The following is a 22,853-nucleotide window of genomic DNA, read 5'->3' on the forward strand; positions in this document are numbered from 1 at the left end:
TCCGAATGTTAAGTTGGAAGTGATACTGTTGGTACCTGGACTGGAAATCGAAGCTTTACTGACAATCACTGTTCCTAACCCCCCTCTCCTAAGCAAGATAAATGACTTGATCTTGAATAGATTGACTTTTCCTACATTTGGCCCTGAAATACCTGCCTATGAATCAATAGTCCTTCACATGGAACTCTTGGATTACGTACTCTGTGCACTTGGAGAAAATCTTATCATTGACGCGCAGTAAAGACTTTGTAAATAGCTGCTAAAGTCACTTAGAGCCGAGTGGAAGAAGAAGAAATTTAGGGACATCCCTTAGAGGACAGAGAAGGGTAGGATCACCTGAATACAAAATGGAAATGAAGATTTGAAAGGGGATCTCTGCTTCTAGGTGTGGTTCGAGAAATTCATAAAGCCAAGCAAAAGACTTTGTATCGCTGAGACTTTGTGTTGCTGCTAGAATCGAATCACACTGTCTGAGACCATGGAGGCCGGGAACCCGACTCGTAGGGCAAAATGTATTATAGGTACACCTAATAGGGTTAGCGATTTTCTTTATATTTGTTGTAGTTTTAGTTTCTTATTTAGCACCACAAGAGCAGGAAGCGGAGGTCAAGGGAACACCTACACCTACCACTCCTAGCCAGAAAGAGGTAAACATAGGAGCCGAGAAAGCTTTGCTAGCAGAAGAAAGCCATAGATTGCATGCTGATTTGTCCAAAGGAAACTTTGGGAAGAATGCTTATGCTACATTGTTGTATGAGTATATTGATGCGATGGATGCGAAAGATTGTTATGTGTGTATGCAATTGCCAGCTTCAGTAGACGAGGGTATTAGATACCATCACCTGCCATAAACGTATGGAATTTCCTGTAGTTTGCTGCTTAGCATATTTTATGGGCGGAGTCATTTTGAATATTTCTTTTCGAATTATGATGCTGTGTTACCGGAAGTCCCAAATTATAAGCACCTGAACAAGTGGGATTATTATAAATCAGAGGTTAGACTTAGATACTTTTTCATTCCAACGAAAGCCATAGATACCTCATACGCACACCGACACAACTTGACCTGCTCCTTGACCGAAGTAGAGAAGAAGTTCGTAGAACAGGTGGAAGATAGGTATCAGAAACAAAAACAGTTGCAGACATCAGTTCAGGGCAAGGTAGATTGGACGGATGAGGAGCTTGGGCATAAGTCAGAGGGAAGCTATGGTCCGATAGCCTTGGATGTGGTACAGAAAGGGAAGTTGTGTTTGCATAGGCCAGAGACGTATTACGAAAATGTGTATGTGGGGGAGACAACTTGTGAACACACTTTCAAAATAGAATATTACATCAAGGATTTCCTGAAGAGCGTGGTGCAAGTGATCCCTACGGTGTATTTTATTTGTGGAAGAAATGCGTACGTGAGGTTACCGGATAAGTGGTATGGGACATGTTACCTGGCGATTATCTTTCCTAAGATATATCACACTGAGGATTTTGATCAAGTGGAGGGTGGCAAGTTGACAAGAGTGAAGAGAGGAGAAAGTGCTGGTGCAATAGTGGGAGATGTGTTTGGAGCTGCGATACCAATGTTGGGAGTGATTTTAAATGACGTAAAGATACGGAGATTAGCAACAGTGGTGGATGAATGATCGATGAGTACGGCAAAATCACTGGTGTTGATCCATGGTGAGATGTTGTCGATACGGGCGATGGTTTTACAAAACCGCCTTGCCTTAGACGTCCTATTAGCAAAGGAGGGCGGAGTCTGTAAACTTTTGAAGGTCCAGGAATGTTGCACGTATATTCCGGATAATTCTAAAGATCTGAAGAAATATATACGCAACATTACTGCAATCCACTATAAGATTAACGATTTGACACAAGAAAATACATGGGAAAAGGTTGGCAAGGGATTTGAAAGTGTTGGAAGTTGGTTTGCAAACCTAGGAAGAAGCTTTCTTGAATACATACTGGAGCCCCTCATCATTATAGTGGCCTGTGTGATTGGAATATGGGGTTTGTTGAGATTGTACAAATGTTATAGGTCCAATAGGTTGGCTAGATCAGTGAGGGTACAGGCACAGAGAATGGAGGTGTTGCAGGACAATCAATACAGAAGTTTAAGGGCATTAGAAATGCTCAGGCGAGGAAATGTTGCAACAAGTGCTGTTTAAATCGGTCCCTACCCTAAGGAATGTGGGATGGTGGTGATGACACAGGTCATCAAAGGGGGGACTGAGAGAGCGCAAAACTGTGTTAGAAGTTGTAGGGGTGCATCATATTCACAAGTAATCCGCACCCACATATATAGAGGTTTATAATCATGTTTGAGAATGACACAAAGCTATGAACTCATGTACCAGGATTTACATAGCTGTAACGTAAAGCGGTTTTGAAATACTAATGTCATGTTAACTTAGAAGTGTGTTTGTAGTGTAATAATAATTCAGTTAAAGGATGCTTAAATAGGCATTGATGTATTCTAATGCATGTTTAGTAATTCACTATTGTATTCATGTAACGACATAGAAGTGTTTAGTTAGAAAATGTATTCTTTATTTTGCTATAATGATGTAGGCCTAATGAACGAAACTGTTTGCCAATGTTAGAGGGTGATATCTCGAAAACGTGCAGAGGCCCAGGTGGGGAGAGAGGATTGTGTAGGCCGAGCTAGGAATGTTCCTCTTAACATTAAATCATGAAACTGCCTTTTCCTAGAAGGTTGCCTTAGAGAATTAATTGCAAGTAGCATTTTAATGTGAATCGATTTATGTGCGTTCCTTTGCAGGTGCAAGGTTAACCAAAGATAGTAGAGAAGGGCCCATTGTGTATGAGAGTTAGGATGGTAGTTCCAGACCTGGAGCAGTGGCTGCGGAATTTTAGGGAAGTAACTTCAAGAGAAGACGACTCTGAGACCCAAGGCCGTTTTTCAACGAACAAGGAGGAAGATGTCGTAATGAAGTACTTTGAAAATTGATGCTTAGAGGGGGGCGTCCCTCGGGGCGTGTCGCCCCCATTGTGGTTTTGTATTAGGCACAGCACCCCGATAGGAGAGCAGAGCAGAAGCGCACGAGGGCGAAGAAAGATGCTGGGTAGGCAGAGAGCTTTACTATGCGAGATGAGTTCAATAGGCTAAGTCCGAACGAAGTGAGTGAACTTCTTTGGAAGTCACCACGGCTGACACCTTTGTTAGGAGAGAACCTGGTTGTGGGGATGTCATTTAGTATAGTGTAGGGACAGATTTATCTGGATGTATTTCTTCTTTTCTTCCATGCCTACCAAGGCCCAAATCATAGCAATTCTTGCAAGCCTGGCGGTCTTGGAAATCATACTGGTGTTGTTTCTTAGTCGACTGAGACTTTTCCGTAGGATTATGTTTGTATTAGTACCCGTATATTTACTGAATCTCTTACTGAGGTGTTTATATACACAATTGCTTTTGGCTTTATAATAAATTTTCAAACTTGACTTTTGTCAGTGGTTCTTTGGGGAAGGCGATGGAGGTAGTTCGAATTGACATGTTGGAAAAGATTACCTTCTACACTCTATGACAGGTAAAAAGGTCTAGTCGACCTGTGACGGGATTCTAGAGTTCTGATTCTGATTCTAGATTAAAATTTCCCGCCTTTCCAACTCTGCCTGTGAACGCCGAGAAACAGGAAGGAAATTCAAACTCACCACAAGTATACTACTTCTAGTAGCACTACACAAATACACCAAGAGCTAGTCCTGGAACAGCGACAACCTTATCAGGACCTGAAATAGTTTACCCTTTTTGCTCAAATAAACTACTACAACTATTCCATCCCAAATTAGTGCACACTCACTTATTGACCATTAAAGAAATCATAAACTTACACTTGGAGGCCTGGAATGCCACAGCTTAATCCTTCACAGACACTATACCTGGGCTGCTATACCTCACTCCTTGACCCTATACCTGAGTCATTGACCCTATACCTGACTCCTTGACCCTATACCTGACTCCTTGACCCTCTACCTGACCCCTTGACCCTATGCTAGACTAGCTAATCTACCAAAATCAACAAAAATCAACACATAAATACATATAAAGTCAACACATAATAACCAACAACAGAAATGCAGCACCATCACAATAATAATAATAATAATAATAATATTATCAACAATGTACAATACCATCCACAATAATATCACAGCCTCTTATCACGCTAGAAGCACACTGACACCTCCAAAGCCTCTCACATTCACCAATCCTAGACTGGATCCCCTTGACACAGTGCACTTAAGGACTGTGAGCCGGAGGACAGTGTACGCTGCCCATAGAACTCTCCAATCCAAAGTCCAAATTATTTGAATAATTTCCCTAGAATTATCTACCAAAAACTGGTACCCTGACAGTTCTTTTAATCTTAGCCCACATTCTCCACCAAAAACTGTCAAAGCTTTTCTTGAAAAATAAAAAAGGGTCTATCCACAAAATAAGTGAGTGGCAAAGTGAATTCAAAACTGAGCAAAAAATATTTGCCAAAAGGCTCTCACTTAGTCTTCCTACCACTAGATTTATTTACTGAATGTAATTAAATTTACATCCTTGCAATATAGTCAGCAAAAATATTACAGAACAGAAAATCAATTGTATTCAGTCAGCACATGAACTGTCCCCAAAAAATGCACAATCCAGTTTAAAAAGACGTAATCAAATAGCAGAATATTTAGAATAAGCTAGAAATGCTCTCAGTGAGAAATAAAAACATTGTGCGTGCTCAGGAAAAGAGCCCGTAAATTGTGCACGCCAAGCAAGTTGATGTGAAGTTAAATAAACCAACAGTGCTATCTTTGCTATGAAAGTTAAAGTTAAAATGAGCGTGGCGTCAAGTGACCTCGAAGCAACAGTAAAGCAGATGCGCAAACATATCATTAGATGTACAAAAATGTAATGCTTCTAGCAAAAATATCCCCAAATGGAAGATAGCAGTACAGACGAGCAGAGATCCAAGCAGACTGAAGTCCAAATAAAAATAGAACCCTACTGACAATAGCTCAAATCAATTTATACTGTGTCAGACAATACACATTAAACAAAACAAATTGTGGCATTTTTAAATACTTAACATTCAGTCAGCAAAGGACTTAGGAAACAAGATGTTAAACGTAAATAAACTCATTTCTACACGTTTTCCTTTCCGACATACGCATCATTAAATATAATTACTTTATGCAGACATTCTGTACCTCCGGCACCTAACAGCTCCGAAACCCCGAAAGCATCCCTACCACACAAGGCATGAATAGCTGGTGCTAACTAAGTGACTTGCAGCCTGCCAGCAATTCTCTTGTAATGGGTTCCTAGCACCAGATTTTCCTGACACTTTCCTTCACCGATATATCCATTTTCCTTCCTTCCAATTCATCCTTCAACTGCTATTAGCCCCAATGTTGTTTTTCATACAATAAAATCCTTCAGTCTTTCTGCTTATTGTAACCACTGAGAGGCCTCGTCCATAATATAGCCTTATAGCCCGCCGTAGCAGGCTATACCGGCTATTAAAGGCCCGCTCCTCGTTAAAGGCCCGAGCCAAAGGCGAGGGACTTTACCAAGGGACCGGAACTTTAATAACCGGTATAGCCCAGCTACGAAGGGCTATAAGGCTATTAGAACACTAGAGGGCAGAATGTTCTAACAAATAAAACAAAGGCCTCTTGAAGCTCGAGGGGATTTAAAGCCCCTCGAGCTCCGAGAGGCCTTTGTAAAACATTGGAATGTCGCTCAGCGTGCTTTTACCGGCCAGTAGAAGCACGGAGCACTCCATTGTCTACAATGGAGGTTCCAGCATTCCAATGTTCTAATCTGCATAATATATTCCATGCTTCTTCTGTGTCTTCCTATCCCTCCGCTGGAACATATTTTCAGAGAGGACATGCTGTAAACAATTCCTTAGTCAGGCCTTGGCCTAGCAGTGACAGTCGGACCAGTCGTCTGCAGCAGCAGTGACATCAATTCACTGTTGCTGCGAATGGGTAGAGGTGGGCAGCAAACATATTAGGAGGGAGAGCCCAGCCAGAACGGAGTCAAGGGCCTGGCTTAGCGCTAAGAACAGACAATACCTATAAAGTATCCCTCCTGATATCACGACACTGGACGCAATAATAGGAAGTGCTTGCCACACATAGACCCCTCCCCACTGGGAGTAGGAATGGAAAAAAAACATATTTATCTTTAACCCTCACACACCCTATTAGTGGCATGCTTCATCATCGGGTTCACCCTGACTGCTAAAGGTCAGGGCAGGCTCGATCATAATACAGGGAACTCTTAAAAGAAAAAAAGGCAAAAGATGAAGGGGCAACTAGAAGATAAAAACCCCTCATCCACTCCAAGGTGTCCCTTTATTTGTGGAGTGGATGGGGACAGTAAAAACTCAATTATGGAAAGGGACTGTAGGATTTAATGGTCCTATGACCCTTGCTCAACCAGCATGTTTCAGCCCTACTCTGACAGGCCTAAAAAGGTCCTGGGCTTTCGTCAGTGTGGATTCAACTGTGGAATACTCCCCCAGTGATGCTGTTAATCGAGGCCTGGGCGGTAAATTCCGTTCCGCTCGTGGAATTTGCGGAATTTGAGTAATTTTGCGTTCTGCGGAGAACACAGAATTGCCAAAAATTCGGCGATCCGCAGCTTCACAGAATTTTTTGCTTGTTTGCTCTTTCAAAATGCACGTTCATGAGATATTTCTTCCCGAGCACGCAAACAGCGTTCGCAAACAGGTAAAAAGCATTGCGAATGGGCGGAACAAGCAATTCCTGCGTGTTCGTGGAATTTCTGCGTGCTCGCTGAGATTTTTTACCGTTTTGCGGAGCTTTGTGTTGCGCGACTACGCAAATTCCGCCCACCCCTAGTTAATTGCACAATTGATTGTACATGTGTAGTATGCAATTGACAATCGCATGCCCTGGCAGGTTTATATTTGCAACTGTTGGTAGGACCTGTAAAAGAGAAAGAGAATATCATTTAAGATTGCTTATACATTTATTTGCTGTGTTAGAACTGGGGGTCTCTAGTTGGCAGAGGTAGGTACTACTGTCCAAATAGGGACCCTTGATTCTAGTCAGGGCAAGGAGATAACCCTCTGAGATAACCCCTGCTCACCCTCTATGTAGCTTGGAACGAGCAGTCTAGGCTAACCAGAGGCAATGCGTAAAGTACTTGTACCTACACTCACAGTAACACAGTGATAACACCACAAACTAACTCCACAACAGTTTAGAAAAATAAAGGTATTTAATCTAAACTACACAAGACCAAAACAACAAAAATCCAACATACACAGTTCAAGAATATGGTTTCAAAAGAGTTCATAAGGTTTGCGATAAAATTCTTTAGGTTGCGATAGAATAATCCACAGATAGTTGCAACAAAGTTCCAAAAGCAGAAGCTTGTGCGGTGGAAAACAAGCGATGCGTTGCTCCTGAGACCCTGGGGAGGCGATGCGACAGCCCCGCTGCAGCAGCGGGCGTGTTGCGGCGATTCCGGTCTGTGTAAGGAGGAAGGCCACTTGTATGGATTCCGGTGCGTAGGTTCCGTAGGAAGTTTGTTCTTGCAAAGGCACGATGCGACGATCTCGTAGGGGCTGCGACGATCTCCGGGGCGACGATGCGCAGTCCAGCGGTGATCCTCTCTCTCGCAGCTCCTCTATGCAATGGTTCTGCGACGATGCTAGCAGCGACGTGATGCTGTCCGCAAGCAAGCGGTGTGGCGATCTCACCCAGCGACGACAGGCTCTGCGACGACACTCGCAGCGATGTTCGACTTTCCCGCACCGGTCTGGTGCGTCCCGCAAACGAAGGCTGAGATCAAGGAACTTACCTCCCACCCCCTCTTTCGAAAGGCCCTGAAGACCTGGCTCTTCAGGGAGGCCTACCACTGACCTTCCCCCCCGCCTCTCCACCTCACAGCTTTTGATTTCATCTTCAGCGCCTTGACGCCCTTGGGCAAAGTAGCGCTATACAAATTCTCACTCAACTCAACTCAAGGATGCGACTGCTCTGGCAGCGGCGTCAGGCGCTGCAACGATCTCGGCCTTCGTAGGAGCGGGAATCTTCTCGCACTGTCGGGGAAGCTTAGTTTCAAGCTTCCCAGCACAGGTACAACTTCCAGAGGCCCCACAACTGGATCAAGCACTCTAGGAAGGACCGAACTCTCTCAGCAGAGTTCAGGGAAGTTGGGGTGAAGCCTTTTGTTCCTGGGACTTCATAACAGGGAGCCAGCTCTACTCAGGCCCTTGGAGATTCCTTCAAGACAGGGGACACAGCACCACAGCAAAGTCCTTCCCCTCTCCTTGGCAGCAAAGCAACAGGTCAGTCCAGCAGAGCAACGGCAGGACAGTCTTCCTTCTTCAGATTCAGCTTTCTCCTTGGCAGAGGTTCCTTCTTGATTCCAGGATGATCTAATTTTCTGTTGTCAGGGGTCCTGTTCTTATACCCCTAAAAGTCTTTGTTCTCTTTGAGCAAGTGGGCCTTGAGCCCGGTCTGAACCAGTTCTGGGTGTCTCCTGAGTACTTTGTTTTCCTGGCTGCTCCTTTCCTTTCAGAGTGAGGGGCATGGTCGTCAGCCGCCCAGCAGGAGGTGGAGCCAGCATTGTGGAAGGCAGGCACAGCCCTATTCAGGCCCAGGTGCTAACTCCTCCCACCACTCCAGTTGCAAATGCAGTCATTCAGCCTAGGGCTGACTCAGCCAGCCTCCTGGGGAATCCCCAGCCCCTGTCACTCTCAAACCAGACAGTCAATCCATAAACAGGCCAAGGCACACAAAGGGTCAGACAAGAGAACAGCAACTTTCTAAAAGTGCTGTTCTCAAACACCGGATTTAAAAACAACCTTTTCTAACAGATGTGTTATTAAATTCTGAGTTCAGGGATACTAGATACTTATGTCCTATCTTGTTCCTATGAGAAGAAATGCTGGAAGCCACTGTAGCCAGCATCCCCCATGTTAATCTATGGAGCAAGATAGCCTTACAATAGTGAAAAACGAAAATGGCTGTATTTCACTACCAGAGCATGCCACCTGCACCAGTACATGCTCTATCTTTCACATACACTGCACCCTGCCCAGGGGGGTACCTTGGGCCTTCCATAGGGGTGACTGAGTTGCACAGAAAGGGAAGGGTTAGGCCTGGTCAGTGGGGACACTGACCAGGAGGACATGGCAGTTTCTAAACTACCCATAGGCACTGCAGTGGCAGGCCTGAGACACCATTTTCGAGCTACTCCTGTGGGTGGCACAATCAGTGCTGCAGGCCCATAGTAGCATTTGTCATCACCAGCCCTGGCACACCCAGTGCACTTTACTAGGGACTTCATGGTGATACAAATATGCCAATCATGTATATCCAATCATAATAACAATTTACACAGAGAGCATATGCACTTTAGCACTGATCAGCAGTGGTAAAGGGCTCAGAGTCCTATTGCCAGCAGACACGGGTCAGGAAAAATGAGGGAGGAAGAAGCAAAAAGTTTGGGGTGACCCTGCAAGAAGGGCCAGTTCCAACAGGCTACATACATGCTGCTGTGCCTTTATCAAGTGCCATTGTGTGGCTGTTTAAAATCTGACATGCACAAATCCTTATGCAAGTTACTGCCATGTATAGTGCTCGTGTGATGTTTATTCCATGCAACTCGACATAGGCACTCACTTGCAGATCACCGCAATGTGTGCCCTACTGGTGCATGCGCAATCACGTCTTGAAATACTCAGGAGGTGAATTCATATGTGATCGCATTGTATGATGTTTTTATCATCCAATGCCTTGTACCCAAGGTGTATAAGGAGTTAGCCCTGTAGTCAAACCCTAAAGTAGTTAGGTAGCTAAGAGTAAGAGTAACATGCATTTGCAATGCATCGGTCTCGCCATTAGGACCTTATATGCATTTAATAACGCAGCACATTTGCCTGGGTGCTGAAACATTTACTATTGTTTAATATGGAGGGAAAGTAAGCACCAAGCTGCGTGACATGGCTGGTATGGGAACATATGGAGAGAAATAAGCTCTGCGAATGTGTGTGTGTAAGTGAAAACCGAGAGAATGGAGAGACAGAAGGAAGGAGAAAGAAGGGTGCGCATTTGTGTGTGAGTGAGAAAGTGGGTGAAAGAGAGAGAAAGCAATAATGAAAGATAAATAGAGATAGTGTGAGAGTGTGTGACATAGAGAAAGCAATAGGGAAAGAGAAATAGATATAGTGTGGCAAGAGAGAGAGAGAGACAAGGGGAGATAGGCTATGCATGCATATAGGAAGAGACAGACACGATCTGAAGTCGGCACTTTATCCAAGATGAGAAAGTATGGCAGATGGATACTCTTACGGGTGATTAGAGAGCTATACAAATCCCACAAAACATAGCATAAGAGAGGTATCACAGAATGCACTGGTTACAGACAATTTGGAAAAATGCTCAATATGAGCGATCTAAAAAGAAGAAATATTGGACTATGGAAACACCCTCTATGCAGGAACCTCGGCCAAACTCCTGAGATGGCTCCAACGCATCCAGAACACCTCTGCACGCCTGATCCTTGACATCCCTCACCGTAGCCACATCACACCCCACCTGAGAGACCTGCACTGGCTCCCAGTCAACAAGAGGATAACCTTCAAGCTCCTCACCCACGCACACAAGGCACTCCACAACACCGGACCAACTTACCTCAACAGACGACTCAGCTTCTACACCCCCACCCGCCAGTTCCGCTCCGCTGACCTCGCCCTCGCTACAGCCCCCCCGCTTCCGAAGAGCGACCTTAGGCGGCAGATCGTTCTCCTACCTCGCCGCCAAGACCTGGAACACCCTCCACATCCACCTACGGCAGACCCAAGACCTGCTGACCTTCAGAAAACTCCTCAAGACCTGGCTTTTCGAGTAGTAGCAGCATTCCCCACCCCAGCGCCTTGAGACCCTCACGAGTGAGTAGTGCACTTTACAAATGATATGATTGATTGATTGATTGAAATGTGATGAACTTTTTGTCAGACCCGTGTTAGAAGTCACGTTGAGATCGTGATATAATGCATGCTGCACTTGTATTTCGCATAGACCTTTATGAACTCAAGTTTGACCCTCTAGAGATTTCTTTATTCATCACGATACTGTTAAATATTGTTCCATTTGGGACAACACTGTCGCTCGGTGATGGATACATTTTTACCATACAGGAAGTCCATTACTCAGTTCATCACATTTCTTTTTGTTAGAATTGCTGTCCCCTGATGAACGGCAACCTCAGCTAACAACATGGGTGTAATCCAAAGGGAGACCGCAACTCTCATAAGACTGGTTCCATACTGAGCCAATGTTCCGAAGGGGGCTCTGAACAGAAAAGGAATACCAACAGGGCAGAACGGAAGAGGAAAGGGCAGAACAGGGAAGGGCTGCAACTGGCGTGGGGGTTGGGCGACACCACGCCACTAACACCAGAAAGCACAGAAATGTTATTAGCTAACAATATTACCCACGCTGACTTCTGCAGTGTGGTGCGGGGCTCAGATGAAGCACTGTGCTCACTGCTCGCTAGGGAAAAGGAAAGTGTTATGTTGTTATTATTCCTTGTGTGTAGCTTTAAGGCTCGTGTTGGAGCGAGCCTCTAGAATGTTTCCTCATGCTTTAACAGTGTTCTCTTATGTGAGTCAGTTACTATCTGGCTGCCTTGCTGTGAGATGTGTTCCTGGCCTCGCCTGTGCTTTTATGTTTATTCTGCAATAAACAACCTTAAAGGATTACTGCTTCGTCTTTCATCTTAACAACTGGCGACGGCGAGGGATCGATCCGGATCTTTATTTCGTTGTTGCTTTAAATTTGACGATTCACTACTTTTCTGGACTTCTCCTTGATGTGGACCGCTATTCCGCCATCCCTGCCTCAACCGATAAGAAATTCTATCAACCTTGTCAAGGTAGGCAAAAAGTGTAACAACTCACGACCTTGTTGACGGCGCCTGCCTGCATTTTTCAATCTCCTTGCAAGGTTCCAGTCGCGATCTTGGCTGCGCGATGACCTCTTGCCTGCGCGACCACCATTCTTGGCAGAACATTCTTCTCCGCATCGTCACTCAATACTAATTGCGGGATGACGGAAGCGCGCAAGGTCACGCTGCCTGACCCTGCGTAGCGGCCATTTTGTGGAAATTCCGGCTGTCGGCTTATATGGTCAGTTTCACACGCCGTTTCACCACAGAGACTACACGGAACAAGGATTATTTATTTACACGAAGCAAGAATTGGTTATGTATAATAATTTTGAATGAATTGACTTTTCACAAGAAGCACAGGTGGGACAGTCGGGACACTTTAATTTATTTTGTGTTTTTGTGTATTATTGAGCACTAGTTGTACATTTTAATTTGTTACTATTTATAGATACTGGTGATCAACTTCAAGATACAGTGATGGCCCAACAAAGTTTTGTAATCAGCCCCCCACAACCTTTTTGGGCTACAGGTTCTCAACCTGAAATGAAGTGGGTGGAATGGAAAGAATATTTTAACAACTATATTTGCGCCATTGATGAAAATGGAAAGATGAAACCTGAACAAAAGAAAAGGATACTGTTGCATTCTTTGGGACCTAAAGGTTTAAAAACTTTCTCACGAATGCAAAAAGTAATAAATGCTGACCTAAGTCAATTTGATAACGCCATTGCAGATATGGATAGGTACTTTGCACCTAAGGTGTGTATAGGTGTGGCGAGGCACACATTTTTTCAAAGGAAACAAAGGAAAGAAGAGTTGGTTGATGAATGGTTTGATGACTTAAAAAAACTTGCTATTGACTGTAAGTTTGGAAACTTGCACGATGACCTCATTCAAGACCAATTGGTTATGCACAATGACAACTCACCGATTCAGGATCGTCTTTGGGTGAATGGTGACGCACCTTTAGATGACGTACTTGCTATAATGAGGAAGTCGGAAATGTCAGGGAGATGTGCTACTGTTGTCAAGGACACGGTAAAGGAATCGGATAAAGGGTCGTCTGCCGTTTTCAAGATTCAAGGAACAACAAAAAATCAGACCAAACAATTTCAGAACAAGAACTTTAATCAGCCTTTCAAGAATCAAGCAAGAGACAACAGAATGGATGATAGAAGATGTTACCATTGCGGTAGCAAAGAACATATGGCTTACTGCAAGTCGTGCCCTGCCTTACGGAAAAAGTGTAGTGTGTGTGGTCTAATAGGCCATTTTAGCAAAATGTGTCGCAAGCGCAGTAATATCAAATGTATCTGGAATGAAGATGTGAGTGCCAGTGAAAGTGGTGAAGATGAGGATGGTTGCGTAAAGAATGTGAGGGGGAACTATATGTTAAATATCACTGATGAAGCAATGGAAGGTAAACCAATTTGCGAAGTGTCTTTAGGTGGCATTAAGGTGAATGTGTATGCTGATTCTGGATCTCCATACACGATCGTTAATGAGGAGGTATGGAGGGAGAAATTTACACATAAAATAGGGGACAAGTTGAATCCCTCAGATGTTAATCCTGTGAGTTACACAGGAGAAAGAATTGGGTTGTTAGGCTTCAGATGGCTCACCTTCCTCTTTAAAGGTAGAGTAACTAGAGGTAAATTGTACATAGCCAAAACGGGACCATCTGTCCTGGGCTGGTTTGACCAACAAAAATCTCCACATCATCTTAGACCCAAACAGCAAGGAGAAAGTGTTAGTCTTAGATGAGTGTAGCAAAATAGAAGACGCCTTAAAAAGTAGATTCACCAATGTTGTGAGTGGACACTTAGGCGAGTTGAAAGGTTTTGAGCATAGAATCATGCTCAAGGGTGATGCACAGCCTAAAGTGCACAAGGTCAGACCTATTTCCCTGTTAATAAGGGACGAGGTTAAGAAAGAAATTCAAGGTCTTTTGGCTAAAGGTGTTATCGAAGAGGTAGATTCTTCGGAGTGGATTAGTCCAGTAGTTGTAGCAAGGAAACCAATGGCAAAATTCGTTTGTGTATTGATTTACGCCATCTTAATAAAAATATTGTAATTGAACAGTTTCCGTTACCTAAAATTAACGAGATGGTTTCTTCCTTAAGAGGGGCAACTTGGTTCTCTACGATAGACCTTTCTGCTGCTTACCACCAAGTAGTTTTGGAACCAGAGTCAAGACATCTAACAGCCTTCATCACGCCGTTTGGTTGTTTCCAGTTTATAAGAATGCCATTTGGCCTTGCATCGGCCGCAGCTGTGTTTCAGCGTTTAATGCACAAATTGTTTGGTGATATGGATGGCATTTGTTTTTTCCAGGATGATGTTTTAATTGCAGGTACCGACAAAGAAGATCATGATGCTAAACTCTGGAAGGTTTTTGACACACTTAATTCAGCAGGTTTAACTGTGGAATTATCCAAATGTAAATTTGGTGAGAGAAGCGTCTCTTACCTTGGCCATATCATTAGCGAGGAGGGTGTCAGGCCAAAGGCGTCGCTGATAGAAAGCATTGTTGCTTCGCCTGCACCTGAATCTAAAGAAGAAATCGAATCCTTTTTGGGAATGGCAGAGTACTGCGCTAAGTTCATTAAAAACTTTGCTTCTAAAGTGTATAATATCAGGTACTTGTTAAAGAAGAATGTAAAGTTTGAATGGACTAAGGAGTGTGAAAGAGAGTTTGCTGAGATTAAGTGGGAACTGCAGAAAGTAAACGCCTTATCAAGTTTTGATCCTAATTTAGATTGTCTTTTGACAACTGATGCAAGCGATAAAGGCTTAGGCGCTGTATTGTCGCAAGTTGGAGAAAATGGAAAAGAAAGGATTATTTTGTTTGCATCCAGAGCTTTGTCACCAGCAGAAAGCAGATACCCTATTATAGAAAGGGAAGCTTTAGCCTGTGCATGGGCATTAGAGCATTTTCATGCATTTGTATGGGGTAAGATGGTAAACATCAGGACAGATCATAGACCGTTAGTCCACATCTTATCTACTGATGGCACTGCAACTGCTTCTGCTAGGTTGGCGAGGATTTCCATGCGTATGAAAGAATACATATACAGTATCACTTATGTACCGGGGAAAGATAATGTGGTAGCTGATTGTTTATCGAGATTGCCTTCTCCTCTAGAGGAATGTGTTGATGATCCATGGGGGAACTTCACTGTAGCGTTTGTACATGATTCAGGGGTTCCAGCCATCAGCAGGGAGGATTGGTTAAAGGAGCATGGTATTGACAAGGAATTGGTGGAAGTCTCAAAGTTTATTTGTCAAGGATGGCCTAAAGAAAAATTTATGTCAGGCAGTTTGAAATCGTTTTGGGAAATACGATCAGAGTTATCATTGGAAAGAGAGGTTTTGATGAGAGGTGACAGAATTGTCCCACCTGCTGGGTTGAGAAAAATAATTTTGCAGATGTGTCATGAGGGACATTTCGGCATTGTAAGAACAAAATTAGCTGTCAAGAATTTGTTTTGGTGGCCGAAAGTTGATAAAGAGGTAGAAATTTTTGTAAGGGGTTCTTCGGTTTGTAGTTCAGCAGATAAGTCTTTGAAGACTTTGAGACCAACGATGAGTGAGGGACTCATTCCTAATCTTCCTTGGGAGACTATTGCAGTGGACATTTTTGGTCCAATTGGGGATGCGAAAGAATATGGATTGGTGGCTATTGATCTTTTTACCAAATGGCCTGTAGTTAAATTCGTAGGAAAAGTGGACACCCACGCTGTTTTAAAGTTTTTGGATAACATTTTTGTAGTGGAAGGATTACCAGTGAATATCCTAACGGATAATGGTGTACAATTTTTATCCAAAGATGCCAAAGAGTATTTTGTAAAATGTGGCATCACACATAAAACCACCTCTTTGTACAATCCTAGTGGGAATGGAACGGTAGAACGCTTTAATAGGGTTATTAAAGGCATTTTGCAAGCGGCTAACAACAAGAAGTTGGATTGGAAATTGGAAGTACAGAAAGCTGTTTGGTCCTATAAAGTCACTTTGAACAATTGTACTGGTGTGTCCCCTTTTGTAATGATGAGAGGTAGATTACCCAGGTGTAAGTTTAATTCGGGTTGGGTTTTTAAAGACAGTGTTCAAGAATGGTCCCCTGAGGAGGTGAAAAAAAATCTAGAATTGGTTCATGGCAAAAGCAAGGTATACTATGATAAACGTCATGGTGCTAAAGACACTATAGTGAAAGCTGGAGATTGGGTTAGAGTTAGGAAACCTTATAAAGTTGTGAAAGGTGAGAATAAATTTGATTCGCCTAAAATGGTCGTTGATGTTCTCAGGAACTCAGTTAGACTGAGTGATGGTAAAGTTTGGAATCTAAAGGATGTGGCTTTTGACATTTGTCAAGATCATGATGAGGAGCCACTTGGGAGGAAAAGTTCAGGTGATTTTGATTGGGTTGAAGATTATTTTGAAAATACTGAGTTACAATCTCAGTTAGCGCCTGACGTGTCGCTTCCTCAATTAAGGGAGGGGGAAGTTGTGGTTAGTGATCCTATCTGTCAGGCTCAAGGTGAGTCTCTACCTAGCCAAGGTGTTGTTGATTATAAGGGCGGAAATGTGACTTCTTGCCCCACTTTTACTGATGCTAATTCTGTTCCCGGTTTGCCTGGCGCAGGTAGTTCAAAGAGGTTAAGGGTTTTGCCTGGTTGGCTAAAAGATTATGTTAGGTAGGCTATCTTTTGTTTTGTTTTTTTGTTGTTATTGTTTTATCTTCCCCGCTTTTCCTTTTTCCTCTACCCTTTTCGTTTATTCCTTCTGTTCTTTGTAAGGGGGGGATGTGTTATGTTGTTATTATTCCTTGTGTGTAGCTTTAAGGCTCGTGTTGGAGCGAGCCTCTAGAATGTTTCCTCATGCTTTAACAGTGTTCTCTTATGTGAGTCAGTTACTATCTGGCTGCCTTGCTGTGAGATGTGTTCCTGGCTCCGCCTGTGCTTTTATGTTTATTCTGCAATAAACAACCTTAAAGGATTACTGCTTCGTCTTTCATCTTAACAGAAAGCTCACGCAGGGGGCTGTGTGACAAGAGTTAAAAAAAAGAAATCGCATCGTTCTGTTTGGCGGAAAAAAAGTTCCCTGTGTGAAAGTCTTTTACTTACGTAGCCTTCATGGGTGCAGTCTTTATAATGCCTTCATGTCAAAGTCGTTAAGTGCACAGTCACTGCAGCCGCGTTTACCAGCAATCAACTTGAGCAGGGTATATGCATACCCACATTCCTTTGCCCTGTGACAATTATTTATCTTCCATTCACAAACAACTTAACAATATTTCTTACTATTTTAGGTGTAAGGCAGCAAAGTACTTGACCTGGGCTGTCCCACTTTGCCTGGTAACAATTTTATCAATGTCTTATCAATGTCGCTCTAACAGTCCTAGGTAAAGTATACCGTCAGCTGGTTAATTCATAAGTCTCTGGGTATGTCAATGAATTGGCACTTAGGGCCAGATGTAGGTAATCTCAATTTACCTACTCGTAAATACCGAATCATACCGATTCGGTATTTAGGAGTGTGTAAATGGGATGTAGGTAATTTCTCTTTTGAAATTACCAAATCGGTAAGAATCTAATTGGGGGAAACATTGAAGGGTGGCAGGGTGTCACTTTGACACCCTGTTGCAACCCTCAATCGTGTATGGGTGCACATGTTGCAGACATACATGCCCTAAGGGCATGTATGTCTGCAACATGGCAGCGTTTGAAAAGCAAAAAAACAGCAAACAAAATCCCTTTTCAAGGCTTTTCATTATTTACCACCAACTTTTAGTTGGTGGTAAATAACACATTCTTAAAGCCCTGTAGCACTGATTACAGTGCTACCTACATCTAAAAATACAGATTTGGTAATTTTACCGATTCGATAATTTTACAGAATCGGTTCGGTAAAATTACCGAATCTGTATTTTAGGTGGCCCTACATCGGTATTTTCAGCCGTTACTGACCGGTATTTGGATACCTACAACCGGCCATTAGTGTGGTATTGAACATGCAACAATGCGCCTTAACCTGTAAGGACTTGGAATGTGCATACGTGATTACATGCCAGAAACAACTGTGCCAGTAATGGGGTCAGTAGTTTCGGAAGGATTATTATTATTATTATTTGTGAATTTTATCTTGCTCACTGCTAACCCAACGGGGTGTTCCGGCGCTTCTTGGTATACAAAGCTGGATCAGAAACTGGGGAGAAGTTTTTAGCAGAAAAGGAAGGTTTTGAGCGCTCTACGGAAGGGGAGTTCTTCCTGTATCATCCGAATGGAGATGGGAAGACTGTTCCAGTGAGAGGAAGCGGAGACTTGGAAGGTTTTCCCTCCAGAACGTGTTTTTTTTAATCTAGGTGTGGCGAGGAGATGTTTAGAGCTAGAACGGAGAAGGCGAGCATTACTGTAGGGGCGGAGCAGGAAACAAGATATGCAGAGCCCTTTCCTTTTGCTGCCCTATGGGCGAGTGAGTGTGAGGGCTTTGAATTCTGCACTTTTTTGGACTGGCAGCCAATGTAGTTTTTGCCGGTAGGGAGAGATATGCTCTCGTAGGGAGATGCCACAGACAAGGCGGACTGCTGCATTTTGGACTGTCTGGAGACGGTGAAGTAGGCCAGAAGACAGACCTATGTACAGGCCAATGGCGTAGTCTAGATGTGACGTGATTAAATCTTGAACAATTGTTTTTCTCGTATGGCTGGGAAGAAAATTTAGAATTTTTTTCACCATCCTGATTTTGGAGAAGCATGCTGCGGACACCGTCTAGACTTGGGACTGAAATGTAAGGCTAGAGTCCAATCTGACTCCAAGGTTTTTGACAGAGTCCTCGGGTATGGGGGTTGCACTCAGGTCCAGGGGCCACCAAAGGTTGGAATCCAGTGGCGAGGGCTGCTGAAAGAAGAGGACTTCGGTTTTTCCGGCATTTAGCCGGAGGAAGTTGCTGTCCATCCAGCGGGCGATGTTGCGGAGGCATTCTTTTAAGGGATCGAAGGTGGTCTGGCAGACAATGCCATCGGAAAACAGAAACTGAATGACGTCATCATACGACGTGACTTTGATTCCTGACTGGGCAATAATCTCCACCAGAGGGGAGAAGTAAACATTAAACAGAAGGGGACTCAGGGAGGAGCCCTGAGGGACTCCCCACCTGAGCGGATGGCTGTTGGAGGTAAACGGGAGGGGGTTGAACACGGCCTGTGTCCGATTTGAGAGGAAGGACGCAATCCATTCCAATGCCTTGCCTTGGATTCCTTTTGCGTGGAGACGCTTTGAGCAGGACGGGTTGGGAGACGGTGTCAAATGCCGCCGACAAGTCGAGCAGCACCAACACCGCCCTTGATCCCTCATCCATTTTCCACCGCACTGAGTCTGCCATCTCAATGAGTGTTGACTCAGTACTGTATCCGGGTCTGAACCCGTGCTGCGAGTCGTGAAAAGTACCATGGGCTTCAAAGAATTTGGCCAGTTGCTGTTGGAGTAGCTTTTCGAGCACTGTAGCAGGTGCGGGGAGCACAGAGATGGGTCTGTAGTTAGCTGGTTCGTTTGGGTCTGCATTGGGTTTTTTAAGGATGGGTACCAATCAAGCGTGCTTCCAGGAGTCGGGATAGATGCCTGTCTGCAGGGAGTCGTTCCAGATGTCATTGAGAACAGGGTTGAGCAGGGGCGCCAGGGATTTGTACTGTTTGGCTGGCCAGGGGTCTGTGGGGGAGCCAGATTTACACTTTAATAATTCCGCCAGGGATCGATTCCGGGAAATTGCGTCAAATTTTGTGAGGGTGTGGGCGGGCTCAGCCTGTGCTCTGTGTGTATTGGGAGTGTCTAAGCATGTCTTGTTGGGGAAGGAGTCGTAGATTTTTGCAATTTTGTTTTCAAAATAATCAGACAGGCGGTCACAGAGGGTCTGCGACACCGGGAAATGTTGTGTAAGGGCCAGAGGGTTAGTGAAGGTTCTGACGGTATTAAACATTTCTCTAGATGAGCCTTGAGATTTATTAATTTTCTCCTCTAGGTGGGTTCTTTTGTGGTCAATAATTCTCTTCCAGTAATCCTTTAGGGCAGATTTGTACATAAGTTTGCTATCGGGTGAATAGCATTGTCGCCAACGTCTCTCTAGTAGTTTGCATGCTGATTTGCATGTGCGGAGGGTATTCGAGTACCACAGTGAGGAGGGGGCCGCTCGGAAAGTTTTTATTGGTCGGACAGGAGCAATTTGGTCGATAGCAGAACAGATCCAGTTGTTGAAGTTGGACAGTCTGGTGTCTAAGTCAGACGCTTCCTGGGGAGCAGCCGAGGGGAGGTGAGCCACTAAATTATCTGGGGAGATTTTGCTCCAATTGCGACCAACCGTTCTGGCCGTGAGTTTAGGGCGGTCATGGCGATGCAAGGAGAACGGTATAAAAAAGTGATCCGACCAGATCACGGGGATTGGGTCAATAATGGTGATGTTGGCCAGGTTGGTGCAGATGAGGTCCAGGGTGTGACCGGCTTTGTGAGTGGGGCCGGAGATGAGTTGGCTTAGGCCGCCGTCCACTAGGGTGGATAGGAAGTTAAGCGTGCTGGGGTCAATGGAGTTAATGTGTAGGTTAAAATCCCCAATTAGAGTGAAATTTGCATAGCGGACGGTTGCCTGGAGGACATAATCAAGAAAGGTAGGGAGATATGTAAGCTTGGATTTCGGAGGGCGGTAGGCTAGTAAGCCTGAGCAAGTGAGATCGGCTTCCAGTTTTATACAGAAGGGTAGGGCTTCAATACATTCGATTTGGGTGTAGGGAAAGGATGATATGGTCCAGTGTGATCTGTATATTATTGCTACTCCACCTCCTGGATGGGAGCTCTGTCTGTTGGCACACAGAATTTTATAGCCAGGCGGGATAGCGAGGCAGAGAGCAGGGTTGGTTTCATTCCCTAACCACGTTTCGGTGTGGAAGAGGAGGTCCCACTTGTTGTCCTCCAGAGATTGCGCTATGTCAAGAGAGTGTTTTACTAACGAGCGGCAGTAAATCAGGCCCGCTTTGATGGCGATGTTTTTGTTGATAAGGGGAGTACGGGGGGAGTCTGTGGAGGAGGGCAGTATTTACAGGGAGTGTCTGCGTTATCTCGCTCGCTACATTGTATGAAGGGAGTGAGGGGAGGGCCAGACAGAAGGGTTGATGTAAAGGTACAAGTCTTGGGCTTACAACTCAAGAGCGCCTCCCTACCATGAGGAGTGAAGGGGGGGAGGCCCGGATATGCAGGCTTTCCTGCGGCTGTGGCCACGTCCTGGTCGCGGACGAGTGCAGACGGGCAGGACTCTGGCACGACTCCGCCGCGAACCAGGTGCGTCCGCTGAACACGTCCGCTGCGCGGGGGCATGTCCTGCCCTTTTTTACTGGCCTCTGGGGTGCGACTGACGCTTTCCCCACCTAACATGGCTGCCGCGTTTCTGAGCTCGCCCGGGGATGACGATATGCTCACAGAGTGAAGGAGTACAGGGGGGCAAAGTTGAGGCCACGCAGGGGGGACAGGCGGGGCATGGGTGCAGTATGCAGGTCAGAGGTGATAGGCTTAGTGAGCCAAGCCGATCGTCTCAGTGAAAGTTTAAGATTGAAGCTTTTTAAATCAAGCGGATCGTAGCTCACAAGTACAGAGGCTAGAGGCTTAGTGAGTCAAGCCGATCGTCTCAGTGAAAGTTAAAATAGCTTTTTGGAAGTCAAGTGGATCGTAGCACACAAGATATAAAATACAGCTTAGCGATTCAAGCTAAGTGGTGCAATTAAGGGATAAAATACGGGGGGTGGAACAGAGGCGATTTCAGCGCTAGAGCGTTTAGTAAATCAAACACAAGTATCGCACATACAAATAACAAAGTTAAAAATCACAGCGGCCTCCCGGCTTTCCGCCTCAAGAGGGGTTCGAATACACAGTGAAGTGAGACCTGACTGGGTGCCCTTTTATACTGGCCACTGGGGTGCGACGGGCGCTTTCCACACCTAAGATGGCCGCCGCGTTTCTGAGCTCGCCCGGGGATGACGATATGCCCACAGCTCCTGAATCAGCTGGGACGGACCCGGTGAGTGAAGGAGTACGGGGGGGCAAAGTTGAGGCCGCGCAGGGGGGGACAGGCGGGGCGGGGGGAGAACAAAGTGCAGTATGCAGGTCAGAGGTGATAGGCTTAGGATATTAATGACGACTTAATCGTCATGCATTTACTGACCGAAGCCAATAACAAAGATGGGTGGAGAGTGTGTGGAGCTTCTACGAAGCTTCCACACTAAAGTGTATACTGCATGTCTCGGAGACACCTAGAAAGTAAGACATCTAATCAGTATATGCTTCTTACTGCCAGTAGCTCCGTAACTCAAATACCAAAGAAAATAAAAACAAGCATTGGCATAGCCAATAGGTCTCGCCTTTGTGACCTTATAAGCAATCATGTTTTAAAAAGTTCATGTGAACCTCAAGGACCACACCTTGTCCTGCTTGAACTGGAGTAATTACTATTGGCCAGCTCAGTGGCCCCTGCCTGTCTGGGCCCCGCCCAGGTGAAACCTGTGCTCGATGATTTGAGGAGGCATTAATAGCGCGTACTTCTTTTTCTGGTCAACAGCAATTTGTGCACATCCCACAGACCCCCAAAAGCCCCAACAACATTTGGGGCTCTACAACGAAGGGGCCAGGCACAGATTACTGCTAAGGCACGTCATGTCAAAGCACGTTTAAAGTGATCTCATAATAGCACCCTTCACTGTCAAAAGCAAAAGCCAGCTTCTAGTTAGCAATTAGCAGTTGACCGCCAGGCACATGATAAACTGGTAGTTTCCTTGAAATCACCCATAAAAACGCTGATATTTCTCCGCCGTAAATAAAACTTAAACAGACGGTAAGCTCGCCAAGGTTGCAAAACCCACAAACCCATAGATCCCCTTCAGACTTTG

General features: G+C 44.8%; 1 long non-coding RNA gene across 1 annotated transcript; it reads left to right on the forward strand.

Annotated features, from left to right (window-relative positions):
* Positions 1-1,885: 1,885 nt before the first annotated feature.
* LOC147709462 (uncharacterized) lies at positions 1,886-22,299 on the forward strand. Its single transcript, XR_015296554.1, has 4 exons — positions 1,886-5,467; positions 5,802-7,006; positions 9,522-9,808; positions 22,075-22,299. It is a non-coding gene; the product is annotated as an uncharacterized LOC147709462 (long non-coding RNA).
* The last annotated feature ends 554 nt before the right edge of the window (positions 22,300-22,853 follow it).

Source organism: Lissotriton vulgaris, chromosome 6 (genome assembly GCF_964263255.1).
Source record: "Lissotriton vulgaris chromosome 6, aLisVul1.2, whole genome shotgun sequence".
NCBI lineage: Eukaryota > Metazoa > Chordata > Amphibia > Caudata > Salamandridae > Lissotriton > Lissotriton vulgaris.